The sequence below is a fragment of the Mastomys coucha genome, unplaced genomic scaffold, assembly GCF_008632895.1.
Source record: "Mastomys coucha isolate ucsf_1 unplaced genomic scaffold, UCSF_Mcou_1 pScaffold21, whole genome shotgun sequence".
NCBI classification, from domain to species: domain Eukaryota; kingdom Metazoa; phylum Chordata; class Mammalia; order Rodentia; family Muridae; genus Mastomys; species Mastomys coucha.
In genome coordinates, this window is record NW_022196904.1 from 165,620,575 (window position 1) to 165,625,888 (window position 5,314).

Sequence of the window (5,314 nt, forward strand, 5' to 3'; positions counted from 1 at the left end):
GTGTGTGTGTGTGTGTGTGTGTGTGTGTGTGTGTGTGTGTGTGTGTTTAAATTGCTTGTTTACTTCATTAGCCCAACTGTTCTTAGGTGGATTTGTTATCTTGGAATTTAATCTCCTTAGTTCTTTGTAGACTTTATCTATTGGTCTCAGGTCTAAAGTAGAGCTAGGAAACATGCCCTTCATTGTGGGAGCTTCCTGTGTGCTCAGCTGATGGTTACTTTTGTTATGCAGAAACATTTAAATTCCATGAAGTCCCATCTATTGATGCTTCCTACTCATCTTAGTTTGGGTTTTGTTGCTGTGAGGAGACACGACCAAGGTAACTCTTATAAAGGAAAACATTTAATTGGGGCTGGCGTATGCTTTCAGAAGTTTAATCCATTCTCATCATAGCAGAAAGCATGGCAGCATGCAGGCAGACATGGTGCTGGAGAAGCTGAGAGTGTTACATCTTGACCAACAGGCAGCAAAGAGATTTGTCTACAGCAGGCAGCTGATTCCACACTGGGTGGATCTTCCACACTGGGTGGATCTCGAACACAGAAGACCTCAAAACCTACCTACACAGTGACTCCAACAAGGCCACATCTTCTAATAATGCCACTCTTCATGGGCTAAGCATTCAAACACATGAGTCTATGGGGGCCAAACCTATTCAAACTACCGCATCCAACTTCCTGGCCCAAACAGGCTTGAAGCCAGAATGTAATGCAAAATGCATTTAATCCAACTTCAAAAGTCCCCATAGTCTGTCATAGTCTCAAAAATATTTAAAAGTCCAAATTTCAAAGTCTCTTCTAAGATTCATGCAATCTCTTAACTGTAATCCCTCATAAAATAAAAATAAAAAAGCATATCACATACTTCCAATGTCACACAAGCTACATTACCATTCCAAAGCATAGGACTGGGAGCATCGAGAGGAAATACTGAACAAAGCAGTTCCAGAAACTAGCTGGGCAAAGTGCCAATTCTGCATCTCCATGGTTGATGCCAAAATGCTTTTCAGATCTTCAACAAAGCTGAAAAGCTTTGTTGGCTGCAATATACTTCTTTCTCTTGGGTTGTTTCCACTCTTTGTTAGCAGCTTTCCTCGGCTTCACTTTTTTTTTTTTGTCGGAGAATTTAGGTTTTTATTAGTACATAGTACCATTTATACACATTAGAAAATTATTTAACAGCTGTTGATTATCTACACATATCTTTATTAATCATTGTCAAGTCGTTTTTTATGTTGGATTAATAATCCTAAGGAGAAAATTCAATTGTAAATTGGATCATGATAAACCAAGTTACTAGGTAACTTCATGCTGCCCTAAAGCACCCAGCTGAGAACCTCCAGCCTCGCACTGCCCCCGAGAGGAGTGCCGTGCAGAGCACTTCGAAAACCTTAGTACCGCTACTGTAATTTTATATGAAAATATGTGTATTTTTCAATAAAGCACTTATAAATTAGTCTCGGTTTAATTATATTGAAAAGGAGCATTACTTCCCTGCATAAATGACAATCAACCATTTATTGGTTTATTTCATCTCCACTAACAACATCTGTCATTCACCATTTAAATACCTGACTTCATCAGAAACTGAACACTTTTTTTCTTCTTCCTGCTGTAAAAATACAGTAATTTGCCTTTAAAAAAATTTGTGAACAAGCATTCTGGTTCTGCCTACTTTCCGAATGCTTCTGAGAGAGATGTTTACAGAAGGTCAGCAGGCTGAAGCCAGGAAGCCAGTCTTCTACTTGAAAGTGCCGCACTCTGGAGTCTGCTATCTACACCCTTCTTCGTGGCCTAACATATGTACAGCTGAAACTACCAACTCCAAGCTATTACATAGTACTCATTTCTTTCTGTTCTGTTAGCTTAAGTAAGCACAACTTACCTCTAACATATTCAGAAAAATACTTAAGCCTCAAGGTCCCCAATAATTTGGAGTACTGAACTAGATCCTCCCTGACACTTCCGACAGAAGTAACGCTTTACTTATGAGAGGTCTCCATAACCTGCTGTTAGAACCTACGCATACACAACACTGATAGCCAGTCACTGTTCACGAACTTTACTCTTCAGGCAGTCCTTTGCCATTAGTCAGCTTTAACTAGGCCAGGGTCCAGCAGGATAGTGCATGGTGCACCAGATCCACCATCTCTTAGGTTGCTACAGTTTCCTCTTCTTTACTGAAAGGTTGTACTGAGCCAGGCTTTACCCATGACAGGTGTAGCCCGCACGGTCCTCTCGCCGGGAAGAAGACACGCGGACACTAGGTTCCTTCTGCAGCAACTGTTTATTTGTCTCTATCCATAGTGAAAAAGGGTCGAGCCCAAAATCCGCACTGCTTATATACACCACAGTGCACGTATCTGCCCACAGCGTGGTGTGTCTGCTCATGATTGGCTGTTCGCTCATTACCCTACGTAACGCCCGGGATGGGCCGTGACATGGCGTCCTTTTCACTCTACGCACATGCGCCAACAGTTCTCTATGCACATGCGCAAACAGTTGTCCACTAGGAGTTAACAGCAGAAGTAGGCGCCATCTTGCCATGGCGAATGCCTCTCAAGATTCACGGCTCCCCACAGACAGGCCAGCAACATGAACAATTTTATTGTGCTGTTCGTCAAGCTTTTTCTGAGTCAGCATCTTTTCTCTGGCTTCATCATGTGCAGAAGGGTTCCATGGAGAAAAACTAATGACGTAGGCGTCTTCTATCTTCGGCTGGTCGAACAGACGAGCAGTACATCCTTTAACACTGTCGACCACTTTACTTTTAAAAAGCTGAACGGCTTTTTTCATACAGCATTGCGGCCTCTGGGTTTAGGGGCTCGTTGTGTCGATCTTGTAGAAGACTCTCCTTGCATGCATTAACACCTGCCACATATGATTATGGTTCCGCCTCCACTTTGCGAATGCTCTTTTCATATCCAGCTCACCCGAGGTGGGATCCACTAGTGGGTGAAAGATGGGAATATCAAACAGCAAGCATGGACAGTCACCATCTGGATAGTTATCAGGAATATACACCGTAAACTTGAATACGCCATCCTGATATAGCTCGTGCCGTATGAATATTATTCCAAACCACACTAATGCAGAGTGATGAGATGGCTGTACATAGACTCCTGGCAGCTTCTGCTTCACGACCAATGTAAATTCTACAAGAAGCGAATATTCCAGGTAGAAGGGACCATAAGAGGCGTGGGTGCCATATGTTGACTGTGCTGCTGGGGGCAGGAGATGTAGGCTTCGATATGGGCAGAGCATTTTGGGGAGTAGAAGAGAGCTGTTTTTTGGGTGCACTTCATGGAGGACTGGTTTTCACATCCCCTGCTAATGTCTTCTCTTCACCTTCAGCTCATTTGCGCACAGAGCCTGCAGACATGCTTCACAAAGGGTTCATAATGTGTACTCCACACAAAGAGCTTCAGTTTCACTTTTAAAAATAGCTTCTCATAGGCCATCTTTATGTTGCCAGGCCTCATCTTCTGTACATGATTCTTTAGTCCTGGGCCTTCAACTTACACTGAGGCTGTACCTTTACCATCCTCTCTCGGCCTCTTACTGTGCCAGGCCTCAGCTTCTCTCCATGTACCCTTAATGCCTTCAAAACCAGTTCTACCTGGATGACTCTTATTCATTGCCAAGGCTGGCTATGAAGCACAAGGCACAACCTTGGCTGCCTCACACAATGTTCTTTCTGGGCTTTCACAGAAGGACACCCCTGTCATACACATGGCCTCAATGGCTTTCCTTAGTCTCAGAGGGAAAAATCATCCTTGATTCTGTAGCCAGAGCCATGTGGCCAAAGCTGCCAAGTTCTGATGCTTGCTGAGGGCGGAACATGATCCCTTTGTTCAATTATATCTTCATCAGCTTTCTGTGTTCAATGTTTTCCTTCACTACCTAAGCTTGGCTGTCATGGAACTTGCTCTATCTAACTTGCTCTGATCTTGAACTCAGAGATCTGCATGTCTGTCTCCTGAGTGCTGGGATTAATGGCATGTACCATGATGCCTAGACCTAAGCTTTCCTTCAATTCCTTTTCACAAGATCTTTCTAAGTTCTGGGTTGTGGTTCATTCCAGATATAGTCAAGTTGACAATTGGGAATAGCCATCACAGTACTCATTCATGTGTCATCGCAGCTATGTCTTGTCTACCCTAATAAAACTGTTAATGAAGATCTCCTATGATATCTCTAGTAGTCTCAGTACTTCATGTTTAAATTAAGATCTTAGATACATTTCAAATTAATTTTTGAGCAAGATAAAGTATGTGAATCTCATTTCCATCTTCTGCAAGTGAATAACATGATTTTTTTTTTGAAGTTTCTAACCACAGGTAATTTTAACAAAGTAGTTTTCAGAACTCAGATCAGTGGCCTGGTCCTCATGGTTAGGAGAACCCCAACTTCTTGCCTGCCCACTGTCATCTCCCATGGTTCCTTAGAACAAAAAGACTCACAGGTATTCTAATAATTTTCTAGTAGAACCAAAACAGTTCATCCCAAAAGGTACCAAATCTAGAGATTTGCAAAAGGAAGATATCGGGAGGCAGAGGCAGGCGGATTTTTGAGTTTGAGGCCAGCCTGGTCTACAGAGTGAGTTCCAGGACAGCCAAGGCTACACAGAGAAACCCTGTCTCGAAAAAAAACAAAAAACAAAAAACAAAAAACAAAACTAAACAAAAGCAAACAAACAAGCAAAGGGAAGATATGGCTTGTGATCTGTCTGGTTTTCTCAGATTAGTGCCTGTGTTCCGAGCTCTAATTAAAAAGGATGCCCAGGATATACTTTAGGCCTCGAATTAAGGCAGGAGAATGTGATTTGTCCGACCCATCATGTGTAATGTTTGCTTTGTATTACAATGGATTTAAACAACGGCTATGATTTAGATGCCCTTCCCACAAGTGCACGTGCTCCTATTATATAGCAGCAGCATTGAAGTCTCTAATGTAATTGGCAGAACCCACATGAATGGTTTCATCCATTCGTGGGTTAATGGATTATGAGTTATGAAGGGAATTGGTTATTTAATCAGGAAAATGGGTCTATTATAAAAGTCAGGTTGACTGTCTCTCATGAGTCCTCTCACCATGTCGTGACTCCAACACTTGAAAGGTGAAGAAGACCAGATCGATCCATGCAGCTTGCTGGATCTGCAGTCTAGCTGAATAAGTGGGCTCAAGAGATCAGTAAGAGATTTTGAGGTATAGGGCCACCAAGATGGATTAGTTAGTAAAGAGGCTTGCCAAGCAAGTCTGACTACCTGAGTTCAAGCCTGGGAACCCCTATAGAAGCAGGAAAGAAGACACTA

General features: G+C 42.5%; 1 pseudogene; it reads right to left on the reverse strand.

Annotated features, from left to right (window-relative positions):
• Positions 1-2,151: 2,151 nt before the first annotated feature.
• On the reverse strand, positions 2,152-3,399 carry LOC116103766 (annotated as a pseudogene).
• Positions 3,400-5,314: the final 1,915 nt, after the last annotated feature.